At 38.9% G+C, this 14,060-nt stretch overlaps 1 protein-coding gene across 5 annotated transcripts in view; it reads right to left on the bottom strand.

Moving 5' to 3' along the window:
• The window catches only part of ARAP2 (ArfGAP with RhoGAP domain, ankyrin repeat and PH domain 2), a 177,107-nt gene extending 172,599 nt beyond the window's left edge, over positions 1–4,508 (bottom strand). For 2 of the 5 annotated variants that reach the window (XM_030800960.1, XM_030800964.1), the window contains exon 1: positions 4,434–4,508. The gene's annotated coding sequence lies outside the window, so the exon portion shown is untranslated. Of the gene's footprint in view, positions 1–3,292; positions 3,623–3,671; positions 3,774–4,433 lie in introns of those variants that run through there. The other 3 variants (XM_030800962.1, XM_030800963.1, XM_030800961.1) reach the window with 3 other exon arrangements.
• Positions 4,509–14,060: the final 9,552 nt, after the last annotated feature.

Here is a 14,060-nt window from a genome sequence, read left to right as displayed (position 1 = left end):
ATCACTGTAAATCATTCTTCTAATAAACCCACAATGCACCTAATGCAGCAGTTAACATAGTTTTATTAATGTAGTAATATATACATGTAGTTAGAGTTGTAAGAATGACAATTCCACCTGAAGACTTAACACCTGGGACACAAAGCACAGTGATTTACCAGGGATTCCAGCTCTGCCATGTGCTACCTCTGTGGCCTTGGGAGAATTCCTCTCTTTTCCTGAGCCTCACTGTTGTCATTTGTAAGCAGGGAAAATAATAGTGCCTACCTCACGGGGATATTTTGAGGATGAAATGAGCGCATATGCATTAAAATCTTAGAACAGTGCCTGGTAAGCAATAAGCATTTAATTAGTGTCTTCTGGATGGAGAATAATGGAAAATTTAGCTGAAAATAGGTAGGCTCTGGGCAAAATCATTTCATAGCTTTGATCAAGGAGTAAGGATTGTCTAAGCTACGTTTTGATTATTTTACTTATAGTACAATCTGAAAACCACAATAAAAAAAAAACTAAAACTTAATATCAATTTCCATCCAGTGAAGGCCACAAGTACAAATTCCTTTACTTAGTAAAAGAACATATTAGTAGCATAGGAGATATCTAGGTTTAGGTGTTCTGGATAATATTGCAATAGTTAAATGCTTGATAATTTCCTTAGCCTCTGTAAGTCTTTTGTCTTCCAAGCTGTCCATCCGGATTTTAAGTTAATTCACTAAGATTTAAGAATTTTTAAAAATTCTAATGGAGAGAGATCCCTAAGGTGAAGCCATAATTCTTGGGATATCAGAGAATAATTTATTCTTCTACAGCTTCCACAAAAGCAGAATTTTAAAACTTTTGTATAAATGTATACTCCACTATTTCTCTGAATGTAAGTCATATTTTTAGACAAACAACCAGATGTTTCGGAATAGCCTACTGTGTTTCCTCTCTTTGCATTTATAAATAGTACTCTGACCTCTTTTCCAACTGAGTTTGAGGGTTTATTCCTATTGGTTTAGCAATTGTCAAAGTTTCTTTTTCTTATAAAAAGAGGGCATTTCAGAAAACTTCTCCTACCTTACTGGACCATTTTTTAACATGTATTCATTCAATATATATTAAGCAACACTACTCACTCCAAGATAACAGAGGGGGATATTTGGAGTTCAAGATAACAGCATCTACTATCTCATTTGACAACAGTGCTAAAGGCTACAAAGAAAGTGAAGATACAGTCTTCCCTCCAAGAGTTTACAATCTAAAAGGGTAGATTAGGCATGACTATAAGAAAAGGTAAATGGCACGTATATGAACAATCAGTTCATTATTACTCAGTAAGTGCCAATAAAGAATACCAAAGACACCACAAAAAAACAACTTTTTGCAAAGAATTTGATATACTCCAAAAAAGCACTTAAATTGTAATGGTGAGAAAAATTCAATTTTATGACCTTAATTTCCACATGGTTTTATATTTTAGTATTGTTTTAAATACATAGAGAAGTGGCCCCATCATCCTTCATGAGTTCTCAGGAACTCTAAAAAATCTCAAATCTGCCACCTAAACCACTACTTCAACCCAAATCAGGCCTCCTTTGTTTTCTCTGCAGCATGGGTAAATAAGTAAGCTTGCGCTGAACAGAAACTGAAACAAAATTTCACAGGACAACTTTCTAACTAGAAAGGATCACGTGAGGAGAACACCATTGAGTACTGTTTCATTTAAAGAAGAAACAAGTGAGCAAAATGGTTTAACTACCATTACATATTTAATCTGGCCAATACTTAGAAGTAATAACTAAAATGATAAATTACAAGGTCCAGAACTTTGCAGAAAAGATCAAGACAGCGTCTCATAGCCTCTAATCTCACATCCACCATATGTGGTCAAAGCTAAGACATATTTCCCAAATTATTAAGAAGTTCTCTACCTAATTAATATTTCAAGAATTCCCAAAATTCTTACAATGTAGCATGTGCAAAGATTGTATCCAAGAAATGTGTCAATAAATAAATGAGGGCAGGTGGAAATGTGTGCTAAAAGAAAACTATTAAAGCAATGACTATTATTTATACTTAGCATTTTTATAGTCACTTTCACCAAACTTTCTCACAGTTGCAGGGAGGTGGGTTAGAAAATAACAAAACAAAACAACAACAACAAAAAAACCTTCTCATATATCATGAAGTCTATAAGCCAGAATCCTAAGTAGGCTTTAAAAACTTCATAGTTTCAATGTGTTAATGTAAAAGCTCTTAAGAAAACTGTAATTCATTATAATCTGAGTTCTATACTTATCCACAGTATCCAAGAATAGTTGGATCTGATAAGTATTATTGCATATCCATGAGCCTTACACTGCAAGGAGCTTACAGTGATATTAGAAAAACAAGAATTTGTTTTTAAGTGTACCATCAGCTTCTCCTTTTACAGACAAGCCACATAAAATCTGACAGGTTTACAGATGAAGGAAAAAATACAAACACAAGCACATCCATATAAATAAGTTTTAACAAGCTCTCTCACCCTCTAGGTACATTTTAATTCAAATAAATCTTTGAGTACTGACAAATCTATATAAAACACTCTTCGTGTTAGGAACCACCTTAAATGTGTATGTGTTAAATGTGTTTGGAAAGAAGCCAGGAAGATATTTGCACTTAACCCTAGCCTAGTTCCATGACCCACTTGTTTTTCTTCTTTAAACGTTGTTGGACAAAGAATGTCATGAGTATTTTCTCTCAATATTTCTCCTGTAAGTGTATGGAAGTCATAAATAAGAGTTAAAAAAAAAAAGAGTTTAAAGGTATTTCTTTTTCCTTAAAAAAAGTTAGCTTCCTTTTTATCTTCCAATTACTTATGGGCAAAGTTCCATGAGCCCGTGGGGGTGTAGAGTGCTTAAGTGCAGAGAAATCAATACTGAGCTTGTAAGTACAATACTATTATGGGTAATAACAATGACATCCTATTAAATGTACTTTTAAAAATAGCTTATTTTCAATACACTTCTTGATTTTTTTTAAACCGAAGGCTGTATTCTACTGAGCAGCCTACTTCAAGGACAAGCTTGCAAAAAAAAAAGAAAGAAAGAAAAAAAAAAAAAAGAATTTGCTATCAGGATATCTACTTACAACAGCCTAAGATGTCATTATTCCACACAAACTAGCTTATTTTCTTGTATTTTCCTCTAATTATCAAAGACTATATAATTCCACGAACCCTTTCCCCAAATCTAAATAACTCTAGATCACATCGAGGTGGGAGAAGTATTGAAGAAAACAAGCCAGAATTAGATACAATAAAACTTACTTTATTAAATAGGATGGACACCACTTCTCCCAAGAGAACTGTCTCCAAAAGTAAACAAGAAAGATCAATCTGGTAAACTCACATCATACAGGTTCCCGTGCAAGGTATCGGGTTCAGGCAGGTGGAGGCCAAATGATCGTAATTAAAGTTAATTAACAGGCCAGTCGTCTTAACGTGGTTAACAAGCAGGGTGCGGGGCAGCACAGACACCCGGGCAAAGTCATGACATCTACCGAGTAAATAACTTGGTGCCTGAAACTCACTACAGCTTCTTCTTATTTGGAGGTGGGAGAAAGGAATGGAGGGAGTGTCTAGCTGTCTATCTGGATCGTCACCCCCCCAGGTCAAATCCCAGAAGTGAAGTTCTTGGATCACTTACCGGCTTCTGGTTTCCTTTCAGACGCCCACACGCGGGAGCGAAATCCAAGGGGCGGACACCAGAGCCGAGCACTTTGCGCTGAGGAAATTTACCCGGTGAAGTGTCGAAAAGCCCCAGCCCCTCCAGACAGGGTCCTCCCACCCCGGCGTGGGTCATCCCGGCCCAGCCCTCCCGAGGCCCCGGGTACTCGCCTCGCGCGCCGGTCGCGGAGTTCGAAAAGCGAGGTGAGGCGGGGAAGCCCAGCGCCGGCGTCTCTCCTAGCCTTGGGCGCTCGGTCCTCGCCCCTCTGCCCGAGGCGCCAGGCCTCCTCCTTCCCGGTCCCCGCTGGGTGTCCGCAGCCGCCTCTGCTGCCTGGCGGCGGCCGCGCGGGCGGCGCTGTTAGTGGGACCGGCGTGTCGCGGCCGCCGCACCTGGAGGCGGGGAGCGCGGGCCGCGGACCCGCGCTCAGCTCCGGAAACGCCGAGCCGGCGCCCGCGCCTTGCTCAGGTGCTCCCGCGCCTCGCCTCGGCCGCCGCTTCCTCTCTGCCCGCGGGGGCGGGGAGCAGGCAACCCGCGCGGGGGAAGCCGGAGCTCAACGGCGGGGGCGGCCCAGCCGGCCGCCCTGGTTCCACAGCATAGTTGGGTGACTGACTCAGACCGCCGCGACTTGGCCGCGCCTGGCACCCTCGCCACCTGGCGCACCTCGGCCCGGAGGCGTCAGACCCCGCTGGGGAAGCTGCGGGGGCGCGCCCTGGAGCCCGGAGCGACAAGGGCATTACCCACCTTCCCGGGACGGAGATGCCCAGGACCTTGTGTTGGCTCCTCCTGGCCAGTGGGTTAGTCTGTGCGCACTCATGGGGGGTTGAATGTCAAATGGGCGGAACCTCGCCACGACTGATTATTAGTATTACTCTTCCAAGTACTTAGTGTTAGCTCAGCGTTTCCCAAACTGAAGACTCATCTAGGACACTGTTTTCCCCAGGCTGCTTCTATGTAAATTTGCTCCTTCTTGCACCTGTGGCGGTTAGATCCCACAGGGGCATTTTCCCCTTTGAGTTGGACTCTGACAAAGGAGGCAGCGAAGGAAAATAGGGGATCCCAAAGAACCCTTGTGGACCTCCAAATATCTAAGCGTCGGTAAAATCCAGTTGTTTGCAAGTGAGTTCGCCCAAATACTTTTTATTTGATACAGGGTCTCACTTTGTCACCCAGGCTGGAGTGTAGTGGGGCAATCTCGGCTCATTGCACCTCCGCCTCTGGGTCCAAGCTATCCTCCCACATCAGCCCCCCAAGTAGCTGGGATTACAGGCGCGCACCACCAGCCAAGGTATTTTTTTTTTTTTTTTTTTTATTTTTGGCATAGACGGGGTTTCACCTTATTGTCCAGGCTGGTCTCAAACTCCTGACCTCAAGTGATCCACGTGCCTCGGCCTCCCAAAGTGCTGGGATTACAGGAGTGAGACACTGCCCCCTACCAGCTTTTTTTTTTTTTTTAAATAAACATCTCCCACAGACTACCTGAAATTCTTTTCATTAAAAGGTGAAATGTATTTATCTTTCCCCTGTTCCTGTTGATGGAAGTGAAGCAATTAAGGAAAGTGCAGACCTTATTATGAAAATGAGATAACTGGTGAAGTGCGGAAAGAGAGAGGCTTCCCAGGAGCCTGGGCCCTTAGGATTCTTCAGTCATCACCTTCACCCACACTAACTACCTGCCCAAAAGCACCGCCTTTCCCTGGGGAGACTCTGAAGCCGCTCTGTCTTACTAGAGATACCAAATATCCAGTTCCTTTTGAACGTAATACCTCATAGCCGACCTCATTTCCACCAGGAAAGTTTTATTGACATTTTCCAAACCACAAGAACTTTTTCTTTGGATTCCTATAGCATTTATAGGAGGAATTTTATTTATGTGGTTCTTTTCTGGCTTCATTTTGGGGGTGTGTGTGTGTGTGTGTGTGTTTGTTTTTCCCTTTTCCCTCTCCAAATTCTCACATACTTCTCATTTTTTTTTTTTATCTCTCTCTTTTTTGTTTTTGTTTTCGTTTTCGACTGAGTCTCTCTGTGTCGCCCAGGCTGGAGCGTGGAGAGCGGTGGCGCGATCTCAGCTCACTGCAGCCTCCGCCTCCTGGATTCAAGCCATTCTCCCGCCTCAGCCTCCTGGGTAGCTGGGATTCCAGGCATGCACCACCACGCCTAGCTAATTTTCGTGTTTTTAGTAGAGGCAGGGTTTCACCATGTTGGCCAGGGTGGTCTGAAACTCATGGCCTCAAGTGATTCGCCTGCCTTGGCCTCCCGAAGTGCTGAGATTACAGGCGTGAGCCACCATGCCTGGCTCTATTTTTATCATTGTAAGCCATCTTCGGTCCTTTTCTAAACAAGGTGGGTTATAGATAAAAATTATTAGGTCAGTTATCGTATGTGTGGGAGGTTCAAGCATTGCTTTGTCCTCAAGTTACTTCGCTTGGTAGATTTTATAAACTAATTGAGAAATTGTCTTTCTCCCTCTTCGCAAAAATATCTTAGTTCTTTGATTATTATTCAGTCATTTATTCTTTCAAAATTATTAATCACTGTTTGGTATTTTGAAAATACAGTGGTTAGCAAATACATTGCAATCTCTAGATTTAGTGTTTTCTAAGGGGAAATAAAGGTAAATGCTACAAGGTACAATGACTTCATAATAGCCCTGGGAAATAAAGAAGAACAATGCTCACTTACTGAATGTATACATTAGTTATAAGATGTATTCTGGTTTAATGAATCTTAATATATGGAGGAAAATAAAAATGTCTGAGGAAATATGGCAAAAGCTACCTTTCATTAATTGATCAATAGTCACCAGACTCTAGTCAAATACCTACCATATATGCTGTGTATACACAACATGTGTGAGTTAAAATTCTTTTTTCAATTTTATAAATATAGGTTTAATTGAAACTTAAAGAGGTTAAGTAGTAAATAGTGAATACATTGAACACATTTAGGCTATATTCTTAGGGTGTAAATTTTTTATTTCACAACCTTCACAGTGAGGTATTCAGAGAGCAAAGTACACAAGGATTAAGGTATGGGCCAGGCGCAGTGGCTCACGCCTGTAATCCCAGCACTTTGGGAGGCAGAGGTGGGAAGATAACCTGAGGTCAGGAGTTCAAGACCAGCCTAGCCAACATGGCGAAACCCCATCTCTACTAAAAATACAAAAAAATTAGCTGGGCATGGTGGTGCATGCCTGTAATCGCAGCTACTCAGGAGGCTGAGGCAGGAGAATCACTTGAACCTGGGAAGTGGAGGTTGCAGTGAGCCGAGATCACACCATTGCACTCCAGACTCCAGCCTGGGCGACGAGACCGAAACTCCATCTCAAAAAAAAAAAAAAAAAAAAAAGGTATGAAAATCTGTTTACTCTCAAGACTATTGGAACATATACTCCCAGTAATTTTCATCTAGGCTGGAACGATTCCACAATGACCTGCTCCTGCAAGTTTTCCCCAGATTTTTAGTAAAAAAGCGGGTAAAGATGTGTCTATGCCTATCTATGTATTTACTATTGTGATCTCTTTTTCCCGAATGCACTCTACTTGTGGAGGAGACAATTTGAGAGAGTGAAAATCTTCCTCCTCTCCTCCTCCTCCTCACTCTCTCCTCTCTCCCTCCATTTCCTCCTCCTACTTTTTCTTACAACATGATGGCTAATATCCATTGAGCACTGTGTGCCAATTGCTATTCCAGGCATTTTACTTGCAAGAGCTCATTTAAGTATCTCAACGGTTCCTTGGAGAGATATTATCTCCTTGATAAGAAAACTTAAGAGACAGAAAATTGAATGCTTTACACAAATCAAACAATTAGGACTGTACGGGAGGGAGAATTCCAACCCAGTCTTCTCCAGGATCTGTTCTGCACTGTATTGTGTCTTGGAGAAAGCAGAAGGCTTGGAAAAGGCTGCATTCAAGATGGAACCAGTATAGGTTGTGGCATTTTTTTGAGCAAATTCATTAACTTACCTGAGCCTCAGTTTCCCCATATGTAAACTGAGAATAATAATACCAATGAGAATTTAATATGATTATATATCTACAGCACCTAAAAAATAGTAACCCCTCAATGCATTTAGTTTTAGTTTATTTTCTCAAATTATTCTTCAAGATTTGATTCAAATCCTACCTCCTTCTCAAGACTTTCCAAATCTCCGATACTCGGAATTATTTACGCAACAGAATTTAAAATAATCTTTCCTTTTTTTTCCTAAAAGAAAATCCAGTATTGCTTTTGCCAAATATGAAAATTAGGCATATAGATAAAATAAGCAAATGTCTATGTATTTAATTCATCAATTTAGATGAATATCTATAGAAGTAAAATTATATTTTAAAATATACTGTTATTTCCACTTATATTTTATGAAATATTTTAATTTGCATTTTCAAATTTTAACATTCAATGACTTCATCACTATGGGCTAATTTTTTCTTTTTTCTTTTTTCTTTATTTTTTTTTTGAGACGTAGTCTCGTCACTCTGTCACCCAGGCTGGAATGTAGTAGTGCAATCTTGGCTCTCTGCACCCTTCACCTCCCGGATTCAAGTGATTCTCCTGCCTCAGCCTCCTGAGTAGCTGGGATTACAGGCACGCACTGCCATGCCCGGCTAATTTTGTGTTTTTAGTAGAGACGGGGTTTCTCCATGTTGACCAAGCTGGTCTCAAACCCCTGGCCTCAAGTGATTCGCCCACCTCGACCTCCCAAAGTGCTGGATTACAGGCATGAGCCACCGAGCCTGGCCACTACAAGCATATTTATGATATATTTTTTTTCTTGCTTTTCTGTAAACCATCTCAGCCCTATCCTTCAGCCCTGCTCCCTGGGATCCACTCCCCAGTAAAGTATTCACATGTAGGTTTTTGTCTCAGGCTGTATTTTCTGGGGGAACTTCGGCTAAGACACTTTTCTTCATGTCCTCTTATATTTGTTTGTTCAGTAGCTTATTCTCTGCTTTAGATACAAGCTTTCTTTTTAGCCTGGAAAAAGGTAAATTCTTTTTTAAAGTTTTAATTGACAAAAATGTATATATTTATCATGGACAACATGTTTTGAATATGTTTACATTGTAGAATGGCTAAAACTAGATAGTTAACATATGCTGTACCTTGCATTCTTATTTTTTTGTGGTAAGAACACTTAAAATCTACTTTCTCAGGGATTTTTAAGAATACAATACATTGTTGTTAACTTTAATCACCATATTGTATGCTAGATCTCTTGAACTTACTTCTTCTAACTGAAATTTTGTATCCTTTCGCCAGTATCACCCCCAACTGCCCCCTTTCCCAGCCCGATAAGTACCATTCCACTCTCCTATAAATTCAGCTTTTTTAGATTACATGTGTAAGTGAGATAACACAATATTTGTCTTTCTGTGCCTTATTTATTTCACTTAACATAATTGCCACTAGGTTCATTTACATTGTCACAAATGATATGATTTTCCTCTTTTTTAAGGCTGAATAGTATTCTGTTATGTATATATGCCACATTTTTTTACCCATTGATTCACTGATAGACATAAGTTGATTCCATATCTTAGATATTGTGACCTGTGCTGCAGTAAACATAGGCGTGCAGACACGTCTTCAACCTCAGGAGTTTAGTAGTTTGCCATTCAGATTAATGTACAATAATGGGAGGAAATAATAGAAATAATAAATAAATTATGACACATATATTTTTGTACCAGGCATTGTGGCACATTATTAGCTTTGTAAATTCTCTCAACAGGGCTAGGAGGTAAGTAATATCAGTATCTCCCTTTTAGCCAATGATGAAACTGAAAGGTTATCCAAGAACTCACGAGCAGTAAGTAAGGTAATCAGGCGTTGAGATAATGTGAATTCAAAGTACATGCATTAAGTATTATGCTGTGATGCCTCAGAGAAGGCTTTTTAACATTTTGATAATAAGGACCTTTTGTTCTGAGGCATTATTTATTTGGGAGAAATGATGTACTTTATATTCAGGAATTTATAATACTCTCTCCTGATTCTCCTACTGCCTTTTTTTTTTTTTTATCTCTATTGAGTACTATTGTCAGTCAGTCTTGCATTATGAATACTTGGAATACTTATTTATTTTTATTATTTTATTTCATTTTATTTTTTGAGACAGTTTCACTCTTGTCGTCCAGGCTAGAGTATAATGGTGTGTTCTCAGCTCACTGCAACCTCTGCCTCCCGGGTTCAAGTGATTCTCCTGCCTCAGCCTCCCCAGTAGTTGGGATTACAGGTGCCTGCCACCACGCCCAGCCAGTTTTTGTATTTTTAGTAGAGACGGGGTTTCACCACGTAAGCCAAGCCTGACCTCAAGTGATTCTCCTGCCTCGACCTCCCAAAGTGTTAGGATTACAGGCGTGAGCCACTATGCCCGGCCTGGAATATTTTTATTACTATTTGTATTCCTTGAAGTACCCAACCTAGAACTTTAGGTAAATTTTTGTTTTTATCAAGTTTGAAATGTTTATATGCATTATGTTGACTGCTTTCAGTTCTTTGTTACAAACTATGAGTTACTTTGAAAGTTTTATTCATTCTTTCTCAAAGCAAGAGAGCAGTTTAGTGGATGGCACTGCAGGTTACCCTAGACAAAGGAACAGTGAAAAATATTCAGTCAATTCAATCATTGACCAAAAATTGATGGTATTGTGGAAATAATTTATTTTTAAACATAAGGTTTTAAAAATCATTTTAAAGTTTAAAGAAAAGTAAAAAGTTTTCCTATAAAATTAATATTTCAGAAACTCATTTAAGCACTATAATGAGACTATTTCATTAATACTAATATGCATATTTTTACACTTCTTCTGAAAAAGGAATTCATCTTAAAATGAATTACTGTTGGCCAGGTGGCAGTCACAACATAATTGTCACTGCCTACACACTCCTGAACTTGATCATAAGTGTTTTATATTTCATCACTTCATTTGAGTTACTTGCATTGACAGTACTGCATATGTTGAGTTCATGATTCAAAATATCTTCAAAAAATTGCACTGGGTTTTTGCAGAAAGACAAGGAAACAGAGCAGTGTGATTTTGTGTGATATTTGATAAAAACCTATGTCTAAAAAAATCTCAAAGAACGTTTTTGTAGATACACAGCGTATACAAATTCTAAGTAATTATTTATTTTAATATTGAATTTTAAATTTTCATTTTAAATTTGTTGACATCCAGTAGTTTCTGCCACTGCTAACATAAAAATCTAGTTTTATTTTTCTATGGAAAACATGTTTCCTAAGAAAAATCATGGCATGGGAGAAAATATTTGCAAATTATGCATCTGACAAAGGTCTCATATCCAGAATCTATAAAGAACTTAAGCAATTCAAGAAGCAAGAAACAAATAACAACATTAAAAAGTGGGCAAAGGACATGAGTAGACATTTCTCAAATCGAGACATACAAGTGGCCAACAAAAATATGAAAAAAAATGCTCAACATCACTAATTATCAAAAATGAAATACAAATGAAAACCAGAAATGTAAATGAAAACCATAAGACACCACCTCACACCAGTCTGAGTGGCTATTATTATTAAAATGTCAAAAAATAAATGATGTTGGTGAGGCTGCAGAGAAAAGGGAATGGTTATACACTGTTGGTGGGAGTGTAAATTTGTTCAGCCACTGTGAAGAGGAGTTTGGAAATTTCTCAAAGAACTAAGTTGAACTGCCATTCAAACCACCAATCCCTTTAAAGGGTATATACCCAAAGGAAAATAAATCATTCTACCAAAAAGATGCACGTGCTCATATATTCGTCTCATTACTATTCACAATAGCACAGACGTGGAATCAACTTAGATGCCCATCAAGGGTGGATGGATAAAGAAAATGTGGTACATATACAACATAGAATACTACTCAGCAATAAAAAAGAACAAAATGATGTCTTTTGCAGCAACACGGATACAGATAGGAGTCGTTACCCTAAATGAATTAACTCAGAAACAGAAAACCAAATATTGCATGTTTTCACAAGTGGAAGCTAAGCATTGGGTACTTGTGGTCATAAAGATGACAGCAGTAGTCACTGGAGACTTCTAGATGGGGAGAAAGGAGTAGGGGGGTAAGGGCTACAAAACGACCTATTGGGTACTATGCTAACCACTTGGCGATGGAATCATTCACACCCCAAGCCTCAGAGTCAAGTAACAAACCTGCGTATATACCACTTGAGTCTGAAAGAAAAGTTGAATTGTAAAGAAAAAGAAAAGAAAAATTATTACTAAGAAAAATGAAAGAAAACCTAACTTTTGCCCAGTGGATTTATAGACAGAATACATTCACTGTATATAAATTCATTGCTTCCACTTTAATGTATCAGTTCTTCTCATGTATATCTGTAGTTGAGTTTACTAAACACATGAAAAAATGGATTTGTGCTGTGGCTTGAAAATACTGTGTAGTTCCATTTTTTCCTTTTTGTGAAAAATGCTATACTTAAAATAGATAATTAGCTTTAAAAGCTCTTCTGACATCAAGAAAAAAATGGAAGAGGGATTTGGAGAAGCAAAAAATAGGTAGAAATGCAAAAGCAACAGCTATAAATAGATTTCTTATAAAGCACTGAAATTCAGCTGTTAAAACTTATTTGAAAAGCACAGAATAATATCAATGTAAAAGGTAAGTGAAATACACTAAAAGTATTAATAAAACCTCAGACCACAAGACAACTGTTCTAAAAGCAGAGGTCACAAACTAACTGCCTGTGAGTAGCATGAAGGCAAAAAGTTCACAGTATGATTCAGACCACAGAATTTTTTTAGTTTTCAAAATGTATATTTTTATTTTAAAATAGGAATTTTAGCTTCTCTTGAAAAAAAAATCAGATGGCCTGATAGTACTGCATTCACACTTGCCAAAGCAAGTCTAAATGGATTGGAGGCTGGGTGGGGTGGCTTATGCCTGTAATCTCAGCACTTTGGGAGGCCGAGGCTGGTGGATCACTTGAGGTCAGGAGTTCGAGAACAGCCTGACCAACATGGTGAAACCCCATCTCTACTAAAAATACAGATTAGCTGGGTATGGTGATGCATGCCTGTAGTCCCAGCTACTTGGGAGGCTGAGGCAGGAGAATCACTTGAAGCCAGGGGGCGGTCCGAGGCTTGCAGTGAGCAAGATTGTGCCATTGCACTCCAGCCTGGGCAATGGAGTGAGACTCCATCTCAAAAAAAAAAAATGGATTGGAAAACTGGCTGCCCTTTTTGGGCAGGACATACACTGTTTAGTTTGCTATAGTCCCTCCTCACCCTGTTTCTCCTTGGGGTTATGACTCCAGCGCTGTGGAGGTTGCAACTAGGAGATGTTACCTGAAGTTATAATCCATTAAGGACAAACAGTATGAGCAACCTTTGAGGCAAGCTTATGAATTTCTGAAATGGAAGTCTTACAAATATACAGTCCAGATCAAAATTTAATACCCAACACGTTAAGACTATTTTATCGGCATAAGCAGAAGCAGTACAATCATAATAGGTACCATCTACTGAGTTCTTAAGATAAGTCAAATTACATGTCAAACGCCTTACAGTTATTATTCAACTAATTTTTATAGATATTTTGTGATGAACCACAAAGATATAGTGGTAAGCAAAGCAGATTTACTTCACTCTCATTTTAGAGCTTACAGTATGATTGCAGAGCAAATATTACCCAAATAATCACACAAATGTGTATGTATGTATATGTGTGTATATGGCATATACATGTATTATGAATACACACAAATATTACATATCACATACTATATGTATAGTATACATATATAAATCTATATTACATAGACTCCATAGGATACCTAGGCATGCATACATACGTATTTCCATGTGTATACATTTCCATGTATAATTATGTTTAAATCATATTAATATGGTTATATTTGTCTCTAACCTCAAAAACAGTGCATATGGTTCAAGTTCATAAATTTTAGTTGAGATGGAGGAAATGCTTTTTCAGTCTTTAGTTCAGATGGAGGGAGTTTCTAACCCTCCTAACCTTTTTTGCCTTGTCTGTATTCCACTCCGCACCTTCAGCCTGTGATAGGTCAGTAATTTATTTTTTGGTGTGTTTGGAAGGAGGCACTGGCCCGATGATCCCTTCTCCGTCATCTCCTCTTTTTTTTGTGTGGGCTGCCCTCAGAAAGCCAGAATTCTGTGTTGCTCTTCCAAGCTATAAGACCTATGGGAAGTTTGGATCTAACCATAGCTTCCAGAGCCTGACATGCCTAAAATTAATAAAAGAAGTATTGAATTACTCTTCTGCCGGATTATTGTCTGTCCATTCATTTCAAACCAGGTACCACAAACATTTGTGGTAAATATTAACAACATTCTATGCTACAGAAAAATAGGGAGAA

The sequence above is a fragment of the Nomascus leucogenys genome, chromosome 20 (assembly GCF_006542625.1).
Source record: "Nomascus leucogenys isolate Asia chromosome 20, Asia_NLE_v1, whole genome shotgun sequence".
Lineage (NCBI taxonomy): Eukaryota > Metazoa > Chordata > Mammalia > Primates > Hylobatidae > Nomascus > Nomascus leucogenys.
Note: the sequence above shows the minus strand (reverse complement) of the source record. Positions and strands in the feature narration are given on the sequence as shown.